The sequence below is a fragment of the Bos javanicus genome, chromosome 4, assembly GCF_032452875.1.
Source record: "Bos javanicus breed banteng chromosome 4, ARS-OSU_banteng_1.0, whole genome shotgun sequence".
NCBI lineage: Eukaryota > Metazoa > Chordata > Mammalia > Artiodactyla > Bovidae > Bos > Bos javanicus.
In genome coordinates this window covers 115539882-115563000 of record NC_083871.1, presented here as the reverse complement: position 1 = coordinate 115563000, position 23119 = coordinate 115539882, and the positions used below count along the sequence as shown (strand labels likewise).

The 23119-nt window shown below is 47.0% G+C and overlaps 1 long non-coding RNA gene across 1 annotated transcript; it reads right to left on the bottom strand.

The window, feature by feature from the left end:
* Nucleotides 1-1890: 1890 nt before the first annotated feature.
* On the bottom strand, nucleotides 1891-21692 carry LOC133246675 (uncharacterized). Its single transcript, XR_009736104.1, has 4 exons — nucleotides 21396-21692; nucleotides 20595-20724; nucleotides 8439-8645; nucleotides 1891-2444 (listed from the first exon to the last, which is right to left on the bottom strand). It is a non-coding gene; the product is annotated as an uncharacterized LOC133246675 (long non-coding RNA).
* Between the last annotated feature and the right edge of the window lie 1427 nt (nucleotides 21693-23119).

The window sequence follows — 23119 nt, the reverse complement described above, 5'->3', positions numbered from 1 at the left end:
TGAAAGTGAAAGTGAAGTCGATCAGTCGTGTCCGACTCTTAGCGACCTGTGGACTATAGCCCACCAGGTTCCTCTGTCCATGGGACTCCCCAGGCAAGAGTACTGGAGTGGGTTGACATTTCCTTCTCCAGGGGATCTTCCCGACCCAAGGATTGAACCAGTTCTCCTGCATTACAAGCAGATGCTTTATAACGATCTAGTTTGGGGGCGGGGGGAGCTTAATTTCTAACTTGTGATCACTAAAATCCACATAAGCAAAAGTCATTAAGGGTCTCGGTAAGCACGACCAGATAAAGGGGGCCGAGCCCTGCCATGTTGACCCCTGCCTCCACCCTCAGTCCTTGTGGTCACCACCTCCCCAGCGCGCCCCACCTAAGGTCTCCTCTGATCCCCTCACCCCCACCCTCCGGAAACATCTAAGGAGCCACTTTGAACCAGACATGGTGTTAGGCAAAGGAAATGCAAACAGCCTCAGTCTCTCCCTCCTGGATCTCACACGAGGAATAGTACAGGCAAAAGCAAGTCAAAGAGATAAAAGCATTGCAAAGTGGAATACGTGTCCCCTCCTCCGTCAGCACAGTCCCTTGCCATGGCTGCCCTGTTCTTATCCCTTGTCCTCAATGATCACAACCCAGAGTGCCTCGATCTCTCTGGTGTCCACTCCTTCTGTAACTTCTTCTCAAGGCACACTAACCTCCTCGCCTCCTTTTGGGCGGTAACGAAAAAACACCAGGAAATAAGCCTCCACCAAAAAACTTGGCTGCGGATATGGGGAAGCATTGCATAGGGCAGCCTGGAGTGTCCGGGCCCTCCTAGGAAAAGATGGTGCTGGGCCGGCTCTGCTGGAGCACTATGCCTCTCCACCCTCTAGATGAAGGTATTTTTTTTCACTAAAGTATATTTGATTTACAAGGTTGTGTTAGTTTCAGGTGGACAGCAAAGTGATTCAGTTATAGATACATTTGTAACTATTTTTTTTCAGATTCTTTTCCATTATCAGTGCAGTTCAGGTCAGTCGCTCAGTCGTGTCCAACTCTTTGCGGCCCCATGAACCGCAGCACGCCAGGCCTCCCTGTCCATCACCAACTCCCAAGAATTTACTCAAACTCATGTCCATTGAGTCGGTGATGCCATCCAACCACTTCATCCCCTGTTGTCCCCTTCTCCTCCTGCCCTCAATCTTTCCTAGCATCATGGTCTTTTCAAATGAGTCAGCTCTTCACATTAGGTGGCCAAAGTATTGGAACTTCAGCTTCAATATCAGTCCTTCCAATGAACACCCAGGACTGATCTCCTTTAGGATGGACTGGTTGGATCTCCTTGCAGTCCAAGGGACTCTTAAGAGCCTTTTCCAACACCACAGTTCAAAAGCATCAATTCTTCCGTACTCAGCTTTCTTTATAGTCCAACTCTCACATCCATACATGACCACTGGAAAAACCATAGCCTTGACTAGATGGACCTTTGTTGACAAAGTAATGTCTCTGCTTTTTAATATGCTGTCTAGGTTGGTCATAACTTTCTTTCCAAGGAGCAAGCGTCTTTTAATTTCATAGCTGCAATCACCATCTGCAATGATTTTGGAGCCCAAGAAAATAAAGTCTGACAGTGTTTCCACTGTTTCCCCATCTATTTGCCATGAAGTGATGGGACTGGATGCCATGATCTTAGTTTTCTTTTTTTTTAAAAAAAAAAAAAAACAACTTTTATTTTGTATTGGGGTATAGCATATTAACAGACAATATTGTGATAGTTTCAGGTGAACAGCAAAGGGACTCAGCCATACATATACATATATTCATTCTCCCCCCAAACCCCCTCCCATCCAGACTGCCATGAGACATTGAGCAGAGTTCCATGTGCTATACAGTAGGTCCTTGTTGGTTATCCTTTTTTTTTCTTTTTTTTTTTTAACATTTATTTATTTTAATTGGAGGCTAATTACTTTACAATATTGTAGTGGTTTTGCCATACATTGACATGAATCCACCACGGGTGTGTTCCGCATCCTGAACCCCCCTCCCACCTCCGTCCCCATCCCATCCTTCTGGGTCGTCCCAATGCACCAGCCCCAAGCAACCTGTCTCATGCATCGAACCTGGACTGGCGATCCATTTCACATATGATAATATACATGTTTCAATGCCGTTCTCCCAAATCATCCCACCCTCTCCCTCTCCCACAGAGTCCAAAAAACTGTTCTACACATCTGTGTCTCTTTTGCTGTCTCGCATACAGGGTTATGATCTTAGTTTTCTGAATGTTGAGCTTTAAGCCAACCTTTTCACTCTCCTCTTTCACTTTCATCAAGAGGCTTTTTAGTTCTTCTTCACTTTCTGCCATAAGGGTGGTGTCATCTGCATATCTGAGGTTATCGATATTTCTCCCAGCAATCTTGATTCCAGCTTGTGCTTCTTCTAGCCCAGCGTTTCTCACGATGTACTCTGCATATAAGTTAAATAAGCAGGGTGGCAATATAGATTATTACAAAATATTGAGTACAGTTCCCTGGGATGTACAGTAGGTTCTTGTTACTTACCTATTTTATATATAGTAATTTATGTCTATTAATCCCAAACTCCTAATTTACCCGTCCTTCAATTTCCGCTTTGGTAACCAGTCCATCCTAAAGGAGATCAGTCCTGGGTGTTCATTGGAAGGACTGATGCTGAAGCTGAAACTCCAATATTTTGGCCACCTCATGTGAAGGGTCAGAGAAGGTAATGGCACCCCACTCCAGTACTCCTACCTGGAAAATCCCATGGACGGAGGAGCCTGGAAGGCTGCAGTCCATGGGGTCGCTGAGGGTCGGACATGACTGAGCGACTTCACTTTCACTTTTCACTTTTGACTTTCATGCATTGGAGAAGGAAATGGCAACCCACTCCAGTGTTCTTGCCTGGAGAATCCCAGGGACAGGGGAGCCTGGTGGGTTGCCATCTATGGGGTCACACAGAGTCGGACATGACTGAAGTGACTTAGCAGTAGCAGCATGTGAAGGGTTAACTCATTGGAAAAGGCCCTGATGCTGGGAGGGATTGGGGGCAGGAGGAGGAGGGGACAACAGAGGATGAGATGGCTGGATGGCATCACCGACTCGATGGACGTGAGTCTGAGTGAACTCCGGGAGTTGGTGATGGACAGGGAGGCCTGGCGTGCTGCGATTCAATGGGTCGCAAAGAGTTGGACACAACTGAGCTACTGAACTGAACTGAACTGAACCATAAGTTTGTTTTCTAGCTCTGTGGTGGATTTATTTCTATTTTGTATATAAATTTATTTGTATCCTTTTTCTTATTCCACTTGTAAGCAGTGTTATGCACTACTTCTCTGTGTCTGGCTTATTTCACTTAGTATGAGAATCTCTAGGCCCACCCATGTTGCTGCAGATGGCGTTGTCTCATTCTTTTTAATAGCCGAGTTATACTTCATTGTATATGTCTCCTACATCTTCTTTACATTCAGCTGTTGATGGATATTTAGGTTGCTTCCAGCAGGTATTTATTTGACTTTGAAATTTTAAGGGAACGATTAGGCTGTTTAGACTCTGGATCCCTCCTGCCTGGGTGTGAATCTCAACTTTACCCCTTACAAGCTGTGTGAGCTTGGTCAAGTTCCTTCACTCTCTCTCCCTTCGTTTTCTCATCTGTAAAATTGGAGCAACTACAGAATCTTTTTGAGTGGGTGGTTGCTAAGATTAAATTAGGTAGTAAAAGAAAAATTATTTAAGACATTACTTGCCACACAGTAATGACAATTTATCATCATCATTAGGACAATGTCCTCCCCAAAAAGAAAACAAAATTTTACACACACAAATATTTGCCTCTGTCCTGAATTCCACCTAAAACTGTAATCTATATGTTTATTAGACACACAGTTATACACTGGTTACCTTCAACTTTGATAACATCCTCTCATATATATTTTAAATATCTTTCCTTTTTATTTTGCCTTAAGTATAGATATGAAGTTATCCAAAGTAGGGACAAGAAGAAAATCTTCAAAATTCCTGATGACCCTCTGTATTTTTTTTTTAATTATTATATGTACTTGGTAACAAGAATTTTTGCTTTGGTTTGAAATTTTTAATTCAAGATAACATAAATTCACCCATTCTTTTTTTATAATTTATTTACTTTTTAATTGAAGGATAACTGCTTTACAGAATTGTGTTGGTTTCTGCCAAGCATCAACATGAGTCAGCCATGGTCCACCCATTATTATTGTAGGCGATTCAAACCAACACAAGCCTACAGAAAAAAAAAAAAAAGGCTGTCCCTTCTGTTCCTCCCCTTTGCCCTATCCCCACCCCAGAGTTAGTAGCATCCTTACCGAGGGTGACTTGCCATCCACTTTCTGTGTCCCCACATGTAGAGTTTAGCTTTTTTCCTATACACAAAATTATCTGCATACTGATCTTTCAACTTGCTTTTTCCACTTAATATATCATAAACAGCCTTTCATATCAGGACCTGATGGGCTGATAGATACTACTGCTCTAACTAAACCCTTTGATTCATAGACATCTGTTTCCAGTTGTTGTTATTGTAAGCAAATGCTGCAGTGAACATCCTTGTACGTGGCTATGTCCATGTGCATCACTATGATTTACATTGTACTTATCTGCAGGCTCCTTACTACTAAAAAGGCTTTTTTATAGCTAAAAATTATTTTCTAAGTTGAATCCAAATCTAAAAGATGCCAGTTGTGATCTTAGATAACAAGTTGGGGGAAATCAATTGAATGTCAGGAAATTCATAAGTGAATTAAGCGGAAATGCTAATCCAGAGAGGGTAAACCAGATGGGGCTGTGTAATGCGGGATCCAAAGGTTTCTGGAGACACTTACGTTTGAATCAGAAGATGCAGCATGAGCTTTCTTGGCAGCAGAAATTGAAAGCAAAGTGATATTAAATTGATTTTCCCCCCCAAACAACTACTCCCACCAAATCATCCTTCATCATTCTATTTTTAAGTAGCAACAAGAATGTTGTACACATTTCCCATAAGCGAATGTTATTTAATGAAGTTTTTATTCATGCACGTGCGTGTGTGCTAAGTCGATTCCCAACTCTGTGGGACCCCATGGACTGTAGCCCACCAGGCTCCTCTGTCCATGGGGATTCTCCAGGCAAGAATACTGGAGTGGGTTGCCATACCCTCCTCCAGAGGAATCTTCCCAACCCAGGGATCGAACCAACTGTCTCATAGGTTTCCTACCTTGGCAGGTGGGTTCTTTACCAGTCGTGCCACCTGGGAGTCCTTATTTATGCACATTTTCCTTTTGAATAAATAGTTTCATACTTTTCCTCTCTCTTCATTGCTAATGTTACTAGAAGTGTGATGAGAACCTTGCCCTGTCCTCCACACTGGCCAGATTAGAAAAAGGGATGAAATCAGCCACACATGTTACTCCCCACAGGAAGATACACGCCCATTAAAAGTCTATCCAAAAACAAAAAACAAAAAAAGTCTATCCAAAGGCATATAGAAGAAAGCCAGTCAAACAGGGCCCTTCCACTCCCAAACTCTATACAGAGATGTTTGGTAGAGACATCGCCCTAATGGGAACTCCTTCCAAGAGTAAGGCCAGGGCGTGAACCAAAGGCAGCACTCTGAGGATGCACAATAAATCCTGGAAGGATGACTGGTGATGGTGTCGGGGAGGGGCAATGGGAGGGAGACTGAGAGAAATCCAGTTAACAGTCAAACGGGATTTTAATGCAAAGGAGGGACTACTGCCTTCCTTCACTGTTACACTTTTTCTACGGTTAAATCACCTGTCACTTGGTTCTCCTTACCATCCTCCCCACAGTGACTGCCTCTGCTCATGCCTAGAGGTCCCCAGGTGACATCCGTGCCCCGGGACCTGCACCACCCCTTTCAAATCACACAGTTAGGCATCCAGTCACCACTGCCTCCTGTTCTCAGGGTCTTCCCTTCCTTAAGACTGTGGCCCTCGCAGTGGCCAACCTCAGGCACCTCCAAGCCAAGCTCATCCAGTGCGATCACAGCTGGACGCCTTCAGTGTCTCTCCTGTCTGAAGTCTGGGTCTTTGCTGGGCACCTGCAGCAAACTCCTCTGCGTCAAAATCTTGTTGTTCAGTCTCTCAGTGGTCCAACTCTTTGCGACCCCATGAACTGTAGCACGCCAGGCCTCCCTGTCCATCACCAACTCCCAGAGTTTACCCAAACTCATGTCCATTGAGTCGGTGATGCCATCCAACCACTTCATCCCCTGTTGTCCCCTTCTCCTCCTGCCCTCAATCTTTCCCAGCATCAGGGTCTTTTCAAATGAGTCAGCTCTTCGCATCAGGTGGCCAAAGTACTGGAGCTTCAGCTTCAACATCAGTCCTTCCAATGAACACCCAGGATTGATCTCCTTTAGGATGGACTGGTTGGATCTCCTTGCAGTCCAAGGGACTCTCAAGAGTCTTCTCCAACATCACAGTTCAAAAGCATCAATTCTTCAGCACTCAGCTTTCTTTATAGTCCAACCCTCACATGACTACTGGAAAAACCATAGCCTTGACTAGACGGACCTTTGTTGACAAAGCAATGTCTCTGCTTTTTAATATGCTGTCTAGGTTGGTCATAGCTTTCGTTCCAAGGAGTAAATGTCTTTTAATTTCAGGGCTGCAGTCACCATCTGCAGTGATTTTTTGGAGCCCAAAGAAATAAAGTCTGCCACTGTTTCCACTGTTTCTCCATCTATTTGCCATGAAGTGATGGGACCGGATGCCATGATCTTAGTTTTTTGAAAGTCACTCAGTCTTGTCCGACTCTTTGCAACCCCATGGACTGTATAGTCCCTGGGATTCTCCAGACCAGAATACTGAAGTGGGTAGCCTTTCCCTTCTCCAGGAGATCTTTCCAATCCAGGTGTCCTGCATTGCAGGCGGATTCTTTACCAGCTGAGCCACAGGGAAGCCCAAGAATACTGGAGTGGGTAGCCTATCCCTTCTCCAGGGGGTCTTCTCAACCCAGGAATCAAACCGGGGACTCTGCATTGCAGGCAGATTCTTTACCAGCTGAGCTACAAGGGAAGTCCATCTCCCTGAGTTTGCTCAAACTCAGTGACACCATCCAACCATCTCATCCTCTGTCACCCCCTTCTCCTCCTGCCCTCAATCTTTCCCTGAATCAGAGTTGGAGTCTTAGTTAAGTGTAAACTCAGTGTTACTAAACCATGGCTCCTTTTCCTTGTCCCCCTTATTACGATAAGGATACTCACCTGAGGCAAACGCTGTGCCTGGGGTCGTGCTGGGGGTGTACTGCTCACCCCAGCAGCCTGCACGAGCAAACTGGTACAGGGTTAAGTGTTCTGCAAGCAGAGGGTATCATCCTAGTAGCCAGAAATCAGCCATGGCGTGTGGGGTTTACACCTCAGAAATCATCAAAGAGGGCTCCCTTGGTTGCTCAGTGGATAAGAATCCCAAGTGCTGATGCAGGGGATATGGATTTAACCCCTGGTCTGGGAAGATCCCATAGGCTGCAGAGCAACTAAGCCCATGCACCACAGCTACTCAGCCTGTGCTCTAAAGCCCAGAAGCCACAACTCCTGAAGCCCGAGCCCCTAGAGCCCGTGATCTGCAACAGGAGAAGCCACCGCAACGAGGAGGCCACGCACCACAACGGGAGAGCAGCCTCACTCGCCACGGTCACAGAAAAGCCTGCGCAGATACAGAGGCCCAACACAGCCAAAATAAACAAACAAAACTTTTAAAATAAAAAGAGCAAAGGAAGCCTTAAAAAAAGAAAAACGAAATCAAAGACTACAAATCAGAAAGAAAAAAAAATGCATTCCAGGGAGTTCCCTCACAATCCAGTCATCAGGACTTTCACTGCCCTAGTCAGCGAACTAAGATGCCACAAGTCTCATGGGGTGGCAAAAAAGAAAAGAAAAGAAAGCATTCCAGAGAGCTATTTATTTAAAATTATCAGCAGATCACAGGTTATGTCTACGTCACTGAGACGACTCTCTGAACTCGCTTCTCACTGATAACTGCAGTGACCCTGGAAACGCATATGGGCCCTGGGGGAGTCGGCAATACTTTTGAGGCTGTATTTTCAAAGAGCCAACCTGCTTTGGGTGAAATCAGCTAGAAGCAAGTGAAGAGGGGTGGGATCTGGAGGGAGGTGCTGTAAAGCTCTGGAAGATTCTTGGCTGACTCTCGCACCTGCCCACAGAGCTCTCCTTTCGCACAGGTGACCAGGATCTTCACCTCATGCCAGGCTACGAACCCGCAGAAGGAACGCGGTGTGCTTCCAAGCTAATTAGGAAGGCAGAAGCGGGGGCAGGCTCCAAACCAGCCCGTCCGGTTTCAGTTAACCCCACAGGCCGGGACAGAAGCCCTGGGCCTCCTAAACTGATACCTCACATGGTTTTGATGTTTCTGTTTCTGCTTCATTGAAAAAAATTTTTTTAATTTATTACCTTGAGTGTATCAGGTCTGAGCTGTGTCATGTGGGATCTTTCGTTGTCGTGCACGGACTCTCCAGTCGTGGCGTGGGGTCAGCAGTTGAAGCCTGCCTGCTCAGTAGCTCTGCGGCACGTGGGATCGCCGTTCCCTGACCAGGGATCAGAACCTCCACTGCTGCATTGGAAGGTGAATTCTCAACCACTGCACCACCAGGGAAGGACCTGGAGACATTTTTTTTAGTTGTTTTAGGCAGGGAGAACAAGAAACAAAGAAACTGCAGTGGGGACAGAGTGCCAGCTGGACGAGAATGAGGCATAAATGTTTTGGCTGCCTGTTCCGAATTTCTGGGCTTTCCTGGTGGCTCAGCTGGTAAAGAATCCTCCTGCAATGCGGGAGCCCTGGGTTTGATCCCTGGGTTGGGAAGATCCCCTGGAAAAGGGAAAGGCTACCCACTCCAGTCTTCTGGCCTGGAAAATTCCATGGACTGTATAGTCCATGGGGTCGCAAATAGACACGACTGAGTGACTTTTGCTTTCTGAACTTCTATCTCTTGTGCACATGCTTTTTTTTTTTTTTTTTTAATGTTTATTTATTTTTAATTGATTGATGATTGCTTTACAATATTGGTTTGATTTCTGTCATACATCAACATGAATGAACCATAGGTATACATGTGTTCCCTCCCTCTTGAAGCTCAGGGAATCCAAACTAGGGCTCTGTAATAACCTAAAGGGGTGGGATTGGAGGGGCGGGGTAGGGGTGCACGGGGAGGGAGACTCAAGAGGGTCAGCACACACTTTTAAGAGCAGCTGAATGGAGGATGGTAGGGATATAGGCTCAGCTTCCAGCCTGGGTTGGACCCCACTCCGCCCCCTGGGGCGGGCTTCTTACTCCCCGTCTGCCTCAATTTCCTTATCTGTAAAATGGAGACGATAATAACACCTGATTTCACAGCCTCACTGTGAAGATTAGAGAACCAATCCCACAAAAGGCTGGCTGCAGAGGCGCACAAGGGCAGTGATACGAGGCCCCTGGCTGTAAACGGCCTCCACACTCAGGGTGAATGCTCTGGGTCATCTTTTTGAAATTCTTAGTAATTTCATCTTCAGAATTTCTTTTTTAATTAAAAAAAAAGTTTCTGGTGGCCAGGCTGCACAACTTGTACTTAGTTCCCTGACGAGGGATTGAACCTAGACCCTTGGCATTGAAAGCTCAAAGTCCTCACCACCGCACCGCCAGGGAGTTCCCACACGGCTGGAATTTCTGTTTTGTCAGTGAAGTCTCACGGGACAGGAACAAGGCCAGGGCTGCCCTCCCTGGTGGTTGCAGCCGGCCTGTCTTCCTAGGGAAGGCTCCCAAGCCCCTGCCCCAGTGCCCCCCAGCAGCCAGGGTGTGTGCCCCACCATGTCTGGGACCAGGGCCCACTCCTGACCCAGGTGCCCAGCGTGTCCAGGCGCCAAGGCTGCAAAGCCCTGGGGGGTCACCTGTCTGCCAGGGATTGGGTATAGCTGCCCTGTCCCCAGCCAGGGCGGTGCTTTGGTTTGGCAGCTGGTGGGAGGGGATTCAGCTGCTGGGAGAAGTGGATGTGGACACTAACAGTCAGGACAGGGCTCCTGGGCACTGGAGGGTCTACCCCGCCTCAGGAGAACGATCTTAGATAGAAAACGGAAATCAGCAGGACAGGCTGAGCACATAAGAAAGCAACCACGCTCAGTGTGTCAGTGCCTTTCACGGCGCTTTCCCTGCTGGTTGAGCAAGGGGCTCCATACTTTCACTCTGTGCTGGACCCCGAGAATCATGCAGCCAGTCCTGCTGAGAACCGGCCCTGGCACACAGTATGGCACGATGAGAGTTAGCTGTCATAGTAATTATTCAACTCCGTGTGTTCTGCGTGGAGTCACGTGTCTTGCAGGCCTTTTTCCTGTCCTGGCATAGAAAGGTTAGAAAGAAAGGAAGAAAGAGAACTAAGTCGTGTCCAACTCTTGCGATCCCATGAACTGTAGACTGCGAGGCTCCACTGTCCATGGGGTTCTCCAGGCAAGAAGACTGGAGTGGGTTGCCATGTCCTCCTCCAGGGCATTTTCTGGGCCCAGGGATTGAACCCAGACCTCCCGCATTGCAGGTAGATGCTTTTACCGACTGAGCTACAAGGGAAGCCCCAAAAGGTTAGGGGCCATGTCTATTCAGGGTCCCCCTGGGGCCTCATACAGCCCCCTCCCACTGATACGGATGCCCCCCCCAGTGACAAAAGATGACATCCATCACGGAGATGAGTTTTCTCATTGATTCTGACAGGTCAAAACACCATGTCTGTCAAAGCAGGCGAGCACTAAAGCCCTATTGATGTCTACAGGGGAAGTGGGGAAGGGGTCGTCTGTCTACCTGGATCTGGAGAGACCCACCACCCAGGAGCCCTTTAAAAGGAAGCTGGGCTCCAGGTGAGACACTGTGGACACTAAACGCGTCAGAGCCGCTGCCCAGGAGGAGGCCAGCTGCGTGCTGCCCTTTGGCCTTGGCCGTCACCCAGCCTCAGCTCTCCTTACAAATGGTAAGGGCAAATGCGCCGTTAGGGTGGGATTCCTGACTTCATCGTAACGCCGGAGTTGTGAGCCGCGGGTGGTGTTTCCCCCTAACCTGCCACAGACTCGGCGTGTATGTGAACCGCCAGGCCACAGAGGACAAGAACACTCCTGGAAATTACAACGTTGGTCCCTTAGGGTGTGTTTCTCTGTCTTCTGATTTTTTAAAAATTGGGTTTATGTCATTCTTCCACTGTAAACATTCCCTTTAAAAGCTTTAAGTCTTTAGATGTTCCTCAGTATTTATTTATCCGAGAGTTTCAGTTCAAGTTCCTAGTGATGATTTTATTTTGATTTAGTCTCCTTTGCCAATCCTGTAATAGTACAGCTGCCGTTTTTCTAAACATTCATGGTGAGCAGGGTAATTTACTGAAAAATATCAAGGGTTTTAGAGACAGGCTGAGCTTTTCCACGGATTAGGAACTTGATGAATGTGTCAGGAAAGTAGAGATAAAGACACCTGCTTGTAGCAGGGAGGGTGAGGGTCAGCTGCAAGGGAGTAAGCACCCCCAACAGTAGATAGAGGTTTATTTCTCTCTCAGGTAGAAGGCCAGGTAGGCGGCTAAGGCAGGTGTGGCGTTTGGGACACAGACTTCTACCAGTTTCTCTGCTGAGCATCACCAAGTTGGCCTCGTGTGCCCACACTGGCTGCTTCAGCTCCTGCCTTCTCCTCTGCCAGCTGGTTAGAAGCAAGGAAGTTTCTAGAAGCTGCATACACTAGCTGTAAGAGGAGCTGAACTGGGAATTCCCTGGTGTTAGGACTCTGTTCTTTCACTGCTCAGGGTATGGGTTTAATCCCTGGTCAGGGAACTAAGACCCAGCAAGCCACATGGTGTGGCTTTTTTTTTTTTTTAAAAAAAGAGGAGCTAAGCAATGTTAGTTTCACAACCCTGTGTCCAGCAAAAAGTCAGGGATACTGTTGCCAAAAAAGAGAGGGGTGGGATGGGGTAGGAAGGATGAATTAGGAGTTTGGATTTGAGTCTTTTTTAGTTTCTTTTATGTTTTTCCTACACACTACTCTATATAAAATAGATAAACAACAAGGCCCTACTGTCTAGCACACAGAAGTATAATCAACGTCTTGTAATAACCTATAGTGGAAAGAATCTGAAAAAGAATAGATATATGTAAGTATGTGTAACTGAACACTGCTGTACAACTGAAACTAACACAATTTTGTAAATCAACTATACTTCAACAAAAAGTTGTTTTGAAAAAAAGAAAAAGGATAGGAATGCAGATATTGGGAAGAACTCATTTAGATTATATCTGTAAAATGCCACTGCAGTGCTATATTCAAAGAGAGCTGTAGAGCACTGACCTTTGTTATCATCACTGTATGTATTTCTGCTGACCTTAAACATACCATGAAATTCTGACAAGACGTCAGCTGTCATTCTTACGTTTGTACCTTTCGACATACCATGTCATCACCTCTCACAGTTTTTCAAATTTCTCTTTTATGCTAGTTTTTTTTTTTTTTTTTTTTGGAGGGGGCTGGATAGTGGCACTGTTCTGGGCCTTCGTTGTGGCATGTGGGATCTAGTTCCCTGACCAGGGATCACACCTGGGCCCCCACATTGGGAGCCCAGAGTCCCAATCACTGGGCCACCAGGGAACTCCGTCTTTACACTAGTTGTATGCATCTTTATTATCAGGGGCCCCAGTGCTTCAGGCTTCCCAGCTGGCTCAGTGGTAAGGAATCCCCCTGCCAGTGCCGGAGACACAGGATACGCAGGCTCAATCCCTGGGTGGGGAAGATCCCCGGGAGGAGAGCATGGCAACCCACTGCAGTACTCTTGCCTGGAGAGTCCCGTGGACAGAGGAGCCTGGTGGGCTAGAGTCGGACACGACTGAGCGTGCACATACGCTCTGTTCTTCAGCAGCGCCCAGATTCATGAGAATGTTTTTTGTTTCTTTGGCTTGGGGTTCATCGTGCTTCTCGGAGCTGTGGGATTAGAGTTTTCATCAAATTCAGAAAATTGGGAGCCATTATTTCTTCAAATTTTCTTGTTGTCCCTTCCTCTCTTCCCTCTATTTGGGAATTACACTTCCAGGTATGTTAGGCCACTTGAAGTTGTCCAGGTTATTGATGTTCTGTTCATTTCTTAAAGACTCCTTACTCTTTGGGTCTTACTTGGATTGTTTCTATTGTCTTCAAGTTCACTCATCTTTTCTCCGGTAGTATCTACGCTGTTCATTCTTTCCAGTGTGCTTTTCATCAGAGATGTTGTAGCTTCTATCTCTCCACCTTTGAGTCTTTTTAAACTTCTTTTCTGTCTCTCCTAACAATGCTTTTGCTGTCCTCAGCCTTCTGGTGCATACAGATTCTGTTGCAGTAGCTGTTGTAACCTGCTTGTCTACTGGCATCCGTGTTGTCACGGGCGGTGATTTTCCCTCACTCCTGGCCATTTTATCCTGTTCTTTGTATGCCTGGTAATTCTTTATTACAGGCTAAACGTTTTGGAGTTTACCTTCTTGGTGCTGGATATTCTTTTTTTTTTTTTTGTAATATGCTTATCTTCTGGGACACAGGTCAGTTACTGGGGAATGGTTTGATCCTCCCTGGGGCTTTATCAGATAGGACCAGAGCAGCCCGTAGCCTCGGGCAGATTTTTCTCTGCTTCTGAGGCAGTCTCTGGCTTCTCTATCTGATGCCCCGTGGGCATGAGGTTTTTTTCCACCACTGGGGGGAACACCGCCTATTACTGGGCCAGGATTCCTCTGCCTGCTCCTTTCAGGGAGTCCTCCCCTCAGCCTCGGGCAGTTGTCTCACCCATGAGCTCTGGTCAGGGAGGGACTCTGCAGATCCCTGCAAGTCTGGCTCTGGGGGCTGGCTCCCCCTGCCACACACACACACACCTGCCCCCAGCACTCTGTCAAAACTCTGTCTTGGCTTCTCTGGACTCCCAGCTCTCTACATCCTCAGGGTCCAGAGAGAGACCCCCGAATTCCCCAGCCCCTGGGTACAGCAGTGCTCACAGCAGGCTCTCTGGACACCCGAACACCAGCCCCACTTGCCTGCATCCTGGAGATCGCTTCCCAGAGCCCTCCTGACACGACAGCAGGCACTCTGGGCTTCGTGCTTGCAGCAGCACCCCCAGATCACCCAGTGCGCCCCTTCTGTGCCCACCTGTGCACTCACCCTCTACCAGTGGCTGCCATGCCCACCAAGGTCTCTTCTCCTTGCCTGGAGGCTGTGACTAGACCTGGCCCAGACGCTCCCAGAACTTCTCGCGGTCAAGTGGGTTACAACCACACCTTCTTCAACGAATTCCGAGGCCCTCTTCCAAGTTGGTCCTTTAGGGGCAGGGTCCCCCACCTCCGGGCTGCGGACTGGTACCTCCTGTCAGATCAGCGGCAGCATTGAAGTGCAAAATAAATGAAAGATGCTTGAATTATCCTGAACCACCCCTGGTGCCTGGGAAAATTGTCTTCCACGAAATCAGTCCTTGATGCCACAAAAGGTTGGGGACTGCTGCTTTCAGACTTCTTCTAGACTTTCCTCCCATCTTGACAATTTACTCGCCTATCTTGACTTATCCTTTACATGAAACTTTCCCCGCTGAAGTTATTGTGTGGTTTCTGGCTCTGGATGGACCTAGATTGCTAGAGACACTGATTTTTTTCATAAGTCATTCTTGAACCTGGCATCATTGCTGAATTTCTCATTAGTTCCAATAGCTTGTTGATTTTGCTGGCTTTTTAATAGGTGACTGCATCATCTCAAATAGTGACAATCCTGACACTCCTCTTTCTCTTCTGATAACTCTTTCATCCAGTTCCACTTCTGTTGTGTTGGCCAGGGTCTCCAATACTATGTCCAGTGCTGGAGACGATGGACAGCTTGGATCCTTGTCATGTTCCCCTAAAGGAATATGCCTAGAGAATTCCCTGGCAGTCCAGTGGTTAGGACTCTGTGCTTTCACTGCTGGGGGCCCAGGTTCAACCCCTGGTCAGGGAACTAAGATCCTATAAACTGCGCAGTGCAGCAGCAAAAAAAAAAAAAAAATTAAAATTATCTATCACCTAGGATATCTGCTACAGATTTTTGGTACCAGGTTAAGGAAGTTTCTTCCTATTCTTAATATTTTAATTATTTTTAAAATCACAAATGGATGTTAAATTTTTTCACATACTTTTTCTGGAGCTTTTGAGATAATCCTCAGGACTTTCTCCTTTAGACTACTGCAAACTTATTGATAGATATTCCCCTAATTGAGAGAAAGACAAGGGGTACAATAAAGTGTGGAGGAGATCCCAGTTAATAGCTTAAAATCTTGTCTTCTAATCCATAGCAATAGTATCTAGAAAGTATTATCCTATGCAAAAAGAAAGAGATTCTGGGAAACTCCCTGGCGTTCCAGTGGTTGGGACCCTGAACTTTCATTGCCAAAGGCTCAGGTTCAATTCCTGGTCCAGGAACTAAGATCCTGCAAGGTATGCCACGCAGCCAAATTAAAAAAAAAAAAAAAGTTCTGCTTTATTTAGGATCTACACCTGCTTTAAGATTTGACTCTTGATTATAAAATATCAACTGCAAATAGTCTTTATTTCAAAACAGTCTCAACCATACAGAATAGTATTATAGGTAACACTTTGAAGTTAAGATGATCTTTTTTCTAGAATACTACTCAACAATTTTGGAATTTTTCTTTTTTAATCGAAAAGTCTTGATTACAAAAGTAAGGCATGCTTACTGCAGAAAAACTGAGGCAGTTGTCAAGGTACAAAGTAAAGACGGAAAGTCTCCAATCTCCTCTTTCTTCTCTCATTCCAGTTACCAAGGCTGGTTTATAATTCAGAACTTGGGGAAACCTTTTTTACTATGCCAGTTTAACAGTATTACCCATCAATTTTCTGAAAGCCAAATAGATATTATAGCAAAGAATATATATCCAATAAAAGTCAGGAAAGCTCCACATGGTAATCCTTTCTTAAAAATGCTAAAGTGTTATCATCTCTGTTGAGCTCATATTCTTATATGATAGCAATAGCCCAGAGGAAGATGAGGAGAAAATTACTTTTTTCAGTCCCACGAAAACCTGAAGAAACACAGTGGTACCCTGCGTGGGCATGATAAGTGACAGCGTTCCCCAGAGCGGGAGCAGAGGGGTGCCTAGAGCAAAGGGATAAACGGGGGAAATTCAACAGTTTCCGGAGCCCTCCTGCATCAGCCCTCCACGGAATGAGTTCACTATTCTGTTTGAAATATCATGATGTCCCCAAACTTTACACCAACTCCAATTCTGATGCATTTATGAAGAACACTTTCAAAGCCAACAGTAAATAATTTAGGATTGGCTGACACTTTGGGTTTACCCCTGACGCTGTAAACACTGCTGTAAGAACAAAGCCAAGATCTGTCAGTGAGGGTCCTGGAAAGTGTCAACCCCATTATAAACACTCAGATAAATGTTAAACCACAGCAGCAGCAACAAACAATGGCCCGTGAGCCTTTGCTCCACAGCCTTTAATTAACGATGGAACGGTAGTAGCTTTGAGCAGGGGTGTGAGGCAAAGGGTTTGGGAAACATGCTGGAGTTCCCATTAGTCTTCATCACCCAGCTCCCTTCCTGTCATGTTCAAAAAGAGGATTGAAAAACACTTGGAAAGAAAGCCAAAAATATAGAAGCATGCCTGAAAGACTCCCAGATTGTGGTTGAGGATCCACAATATCAGGGTTTTTTTTTTTTTTTAATTTGGAATTCCCTGGTGGTCCAGTGGTTAGATCTCTGCGCTTTCATTACTGAGGGCCAAGGTTCAACCCCTGATCAGAGAACTAAGACCCTGCATGCTGCAAGGTGCAGCCAAAATATATATATATGTAAGTGAGTAAGTGAATTCACTCAGTCGTGTCCGACTCTTTGCGACCCCATGGACTGTAGCCTACCAGGCTTCTCCTCTGTGGGATTCTCCAGGCAAGAATACTGGAGTGGGTTACCATTTCCTTCTCCAGGGGATCTTCCCGACCCAGGGATCGAACCCAGGTCTCCCGCATTGGAGGCAGACACTTTAACCTCTGAGCCACCAGGGAAGATGCCACATATATATATATATAATTCTGACTGTAGTGCAGAGAAGATTGGAAGAATAAGTGGAGCCTCAAATAGTCAAAGATTGAGGCTGCAGCTGTGACTTGAACAGGTGGCAGGTGATATTTTCTGTAGATAAGCTCAGTTGCCCCTGGAGGAGGGCATGGCAACCCAGTCCAGCATTCTTCCTGGGGAATCCCATGGACAGAGGAGCCTGGCGGGCTACAGTCGGGCTACATAGACGGGGTTGCAGAGTCGGGCAGAACTGAAGCAACTTAAAAGGCATGTGTGGAAGCTCAGTGGCATCTCCCGTTCTGTGTTCTTCTGCACTGTTCACATCTGTTTCTTCTTTACCCCCTCGAGCCTGGGTGGGCAGTGGGATTGCTTCAGCTATTGCAATATGGGGGGGAAGGGACACTGTGCCAGTTATGGGCAAAAACTTTAGCTGGCCTGGCAACTGCCACCTCCTGCCTTTTAGGATATTGCTTTTGGCATTCAGTCATAGTAGAGTGAGAAGCCCAGGTCCCATGGAGAAGCACACGGGAGACTCCACTGACAGCCCCAGCCAAGCCTCCTGTGAGAGCCCTGGTTTAGACCAGCCCCAGACAACTGTAGCCCAAGCTGCTACCTGAGCAATCCTGAGCAGAGCCACCCTGCTGAGCCCAGTCCACCCACCAGCCATGCGAGATGCCAGCTGTGCTGGCTTACTTTACGAGGGATGCTCCTGCTAGCAAACTGGGTGCTTATACAACAGAAACGTCTTATCTTGCAGTAGTTCTGGGAACGAGGGGTCTGAACCAAGACGTCAGCAGCACAAACCCTCCTGAGGCTGTGAGGGAGGATCTGCTCCAGCCGTCTCTCCTTGGCCTACAGGTGACCGTCTTCTCACTCTGGCTCTTCCGTCCTTCTGCATAGCTCTGTGTCCCAGTGACCCCTTTTTAACAGGACACCGGTCGTATTGGATGGGGGCCCGCTTTAATGACCTAGTAGCTCGATTACGTCTATAAGGCCTTATTTCCAAATCAGGTCACATTCTGAGGTACTGAGGCTGAGGACTTCAGCATAGGAATCTGCTGCTGCTGCTGCTGCTAAGTCACTTCAATCTGAGGGACACATAATGATGATAAATTGCTCTCTGAAGCTCTCCAGTTTTGAGGTGGTTTGCTGTGCTCAAAAGGTAACCAGAACAGGTGGTTCTGAAGATTGAAGCACACACTTCAGGAGACATTAAAAATCCCTAAAATGGGTGGGATGGGAAGGGAGGTGGGAGGGATGTTCAAGTGGGAAGGGACATGGGTGTGTAAACCTATGGCTGATCCATTTCAGTTTGGTAGAAGCCGAAACAATATAGTAAAGCAATTATCCTTCAGTTAAAAATAAATAATTTAAAAAAATCCCCATAACGTGGTAATTGGGTTGGAGGTGAAGAAGACACTACAGATTTCCTACCCAGCCTTCATCCTTCTTTCTCCTTACTATACCATTGCTGGCTTCAAGGCCTCATTTTTGGACTTCTCTGGTGGTACAGTGGATAGGAACCCGCCTGCCAGTGCAGGGGACGTGGGTTTGATGCCCGGTCCAGGAAAACCCACACGCCTTGGAGCAACTACGCCCTGCACCACGACCACTGACCTGCGCGCGAGGGCCTGCGAGCTGCAGCTGCTGAGGCCCGCACTCTGCAGCCCGAGCTCTGCAACAGAAGAAGCCACCATGGTGAGAGCCCGTGCACTGCAAGCAAGAGTGACCACTGCTTGATACAGCTGGAGGAAGCCTGTGTGCAGCAAGGAAGACCCAGCGCAGCCAAAATTAATTAATTTTTAAAAAAAGACCTTGGACTTCCCTGGTGGCTCAGTGGATAACAATATGCCTGCCAATGCAGGGCACTGGGTTGGATCCCTGGTCTGGGAAGATCCCACATGCCCCGGAGCAATTAAGCCCATGCGCCACAACTATTGAACCCAAGTGCTCCAACTCCTGAAGCCCGTGCCTGCCTAGAGCCTGTGCTCCGCAGTAAGAGAAACACCAGGAATTCTCTGGTGGGCCAGTGGCTTAGACTCTGCGCTCCCAATGCAGGGGGCCCAGGTTCACCCCGTGGTCAGGGAACTAGATCCCACATACTGCAACTAAGACCCAGCACAGCCAAATAAAAATAAATATTTAAAAAATAAAAATAAGAGAAGCTCCCCACTTGCTGCAACTAGAAAAAGCCCATGCAAAGCGATGAAGACTCAGCAAGGCCCAAAATAAATAAATAGAAAGACCCCATTCTTCCCTTCTGGTTTTGTCTTCACTAAATTCTGGCCCGATTTACCTCTTAAAATGAGAATCCTAAATAAGCTGGGGGAATCACAGTAATTACGTTTGGTGATGGGATTAAGGCATGTGGCTCAATGCTGAGAGAGAAACATGCTGAAGGTGCTTCTGGGGAAAGTTTCTTGTCTCTTAAATGGGACACAATGAAACAATCATCCCTTTTCTCCCTCTGGATCTTCCTGTGTAAGGGTCTGATGCCTGGAGGGAGCCAGGCAGTACCCTGAGGACAGCAGGAAAGAACGCTGAGCCGCTCCCAGGTTCTTGGTGACACTGGAGTCACTGCATGGACCACCCTGGAGTCAGCCCAGCTCACAACTTCTCTTTATGAGACTCTACATCCTATTGTTGTTTAAGCTTTTTTGAGTCGAGTCATCTCTCACCTATGGTTTGCAGTTGTCCGTCAAATAGATAATTAACTATTTAGGAGCTCAGAAGTTTGAGATGCAAGTAGAAAATTTCTGGTCATTTAAACATGAATGGAGTTGGGTACCAGTAGACACAGGAGACTCGGGTTCAATCCTTGTGTGGGAAGAACCCCTGGAGGAGGAAATGGCAATCCACTCCAGTATTCCTGCCTGAAAAATCCCATGGGTAAAGGAGCCTGGCGGGCTACAGTCCAAAGGGTCACAAAGAGTGGGACACCACTGAGCGACTGAGCAAGGCAGGTATATGAACAGGAACAAGGGAAAATTGCAAAAGAAAATACACAAGATATGTATGGAAAGTTCCCGTTCATTTACCTAATAAATATTGACAGAGTGCCTAGTATATGCTAAGCACGTTTCTAGGCTCTGGGAATAAAGCAATGACTGAAAGAATGCAGAAATCCCCATTGTCACGGAGCTTCATTCTAGCATTGGTATTTAGTGGGGGAAATACATGGAGAAGGAAATGGCGACCCACTGCAGTATTCTTGCCTGGAGAATCCCATGGACAGAGGAGCCTGGTGGGCTGCTGTCCATAGGGTCACACAGAGTTTGACACGACTGAAGCAACTTAGCATGCATGCATGCAATGGAGAAGGAAATGGCAACCCACTCCAGTACTCCTGCCTGGAGCATCCCAGGGATGGAGGAGCCTGGTTGGCTGCCATCTATGGGGTCGCACAGAGTTTGACATGACTGAAGCAACTTAGCAGCAGCAGCAGCAGCAGGGGGAAATACATGAGCACAATGTCTAGTGTAGACTGGGGAAAAAACACACAATGTGAAAGTCGAGAACCATGTTTTTTTTGTGGACAAACCTGAGGACGATAGCCCAGGATGCAGCCTCTCAGGTAGCTCTGAAGTCCTGCTCCACAGAGGCAAGGCAGGAGCCAGAATGGGGAGGAGCTTTTGCAACAAACACGAGGCAGTCGGAACTTCAGAAGATTACTGTGAATTCAAGAAAAGCAAGCATCTCAAGTTAAGGAATTTAAGCACTTTTCTATGCATGGGAAGTTGCAAAAGTCTGGGCTCACTGAACTCATCCCTTTGATCTGTACCTTAGCTCTCTGGGGCCAGGGTTCTTTGTTCTTTCTCATCTGACGTCTCCTCAAGGTGCACCCTCGGGGGTGGCTGCAGTGGCTGGTGGCTTGATCAGCCATCATCACGGAGACAAGAGGGCGGGCATTGTGTCTCCATCCTGAGTTCCCTTGGGGCTCAGCTCACCATCAGGGCAGCTGGAATGTGATGGCCGCAACATCCTTATTTACTGGCGTAGCAGGCAACATTTTTTTTTTTTTTCACTCACACTAGAAAATGCTTAACCTCAACCATTATTGCACGCTCTGTTGCTCAGTCAGGCTGGACTTTTTTTACGACCCCAAGGACTGTAGCCCTTCAGGCTCCTCTGTCCCTGGGATTTTTCCAGGCAAGAATACCAGGGTGGGTTTTCCTCTCCAAGGCATCTTCCTAATCCAGGGATCGAACCCATGTCTCCTGCATTGCAGGCAGATTCTTTACCACTTAGCCACCAAGGAAGTCCCTTATTATTGAAGAGGTACAAATAACACATATTTATACTCACTTACCAACCTGACAAAAATATAAGATCTTGACAGTACCTGGCACTGGCAGCAGAGTGGTGAGCTCTCGTCCACAGTTGGTGGAACTGCAGCCTCATGCAATATTATGGAAGATCAGCTGGGCACGGTTATCAGAATTGTACCAGGATGTTCATTTTCACAATAAAAGCCTGGACCACCAGCAAGGTATCTGGCAACACAGCGCTGGCTAGACAACTTATGTGTGATCCATCTATACCACAAAGCACACCTGTATATGCAAATAGGAAGCACTTAAAGATATATTATTAAATGAATAGCACAAAATGCAAAAGAGCATGATCTGTTTGTATAAATTTTTAAATAGAAATTTATTATAATAATATGTATTATACGAATTATTTATTAGAATATAATAAGTGTTAATATGCCTTAAAGTTTTGTGGGGTTTTTTTCCCCCCCCAGAAGGAATAGTAAGAGGATGCTCCTAGCATTTACCCATTAGGGACAGGAAGTCCCGGTCATTGACGTTGCTTTTTAACTGTAGCAGACCCTGTGGATTGGTTCCCTCGTGGCATTCGTAGCCCCGCCCTGTTGCCTTCCCCTCCTGTAGTGCTAGGAGGGCAGGAATGCTCCTGTCCTTAGATTCTCTTGCAGCGAGGCTGGTCTTGTCGTCTGCGAATGTTCGTCCCAGGAAAGAAAAGACTGAGACAGTCATTCAGAAGGGACTCACGGGAACGCGCTGCGGGCACCTCCCTGTTTTCCCCAATCAGCCGCGTGCGGAAGAAGGCCTGACCTTCGCTCCCAGGGTGACTTTCCGGCCCTCATCTAGATTACGGCCACATCGGAGCCCTGGGGAGGGGGCGAGGCAGCTGGATCCTCCACTGCACCTGGATCTTCCACTGCCCACCGCTCCCACCTGAGATGAGTCAGCCACAGAGGCCAACACCCAGTTAGATGCCTCTTGCACAGAGAATACTGGACTGAAGTTTGTGTAGTTGAAGTGGCTATGGTTTATTTGAAAGAACCAATGACCAGAGCGCTCAGGAAGTTCAGCATCTCCAGGAAAGCAACAGGATCACAGCCAGTCATCTGGGAAATGAAGCCATCGCTCCAGGAGCTGGAGCCACAAGCCTGCCACCCACGACTTTGCAAGAAGATTCTGAGCTTCGGAACCCTACACCTACTAAACACAGCTGATTGATTTTAGTGTCAGTAAGGAGTTACAGAACGCGACTCCCAGACACGTTTTTCAATGAGGCATCTGTCCTAGAGAGGATGTAGGGTTATGGGTCTTTCCAAATTCCTGGGGGGCGGGTAATGGACATTTCTGGACTCAGTTGCACAAAGATGGACTCAACAAATATCTATCTGACTTGAAACAAGAGAAATGCTAGCTTGCACCTGCAGCTTTAACACCAGGTCCAGTAGCCAGATGAAAATCCTGAGACCAAAGCCCGACGCTGAGGACGGCAGAGGAGGCGGTCAGAGCAGTTTGGAGCTGGGTGACATCCTGGAGGGGCCGCACCAGATCCTGCAGCTCTCCCCTGAACCTGTCACTGCAGGAGAGAAACAGACCTCTCTGCTTCAGATATGCCGGTCTGGTTTTCTGTCGCTTACAGCCAAGCTTGTTCCTAAAGGCCACTCGAAGTTTTCTATCTGCCTCTCCAGGTCTATGTTCAGGCCTTGTCTTCTGCAGGGTCCCAGGAGGAGGATCCGTCTGGACTGGAACAACACAGGCTCCCTTGCCCTCCAGCTTCTGCTTGGGCTCAGCCCACAAATTC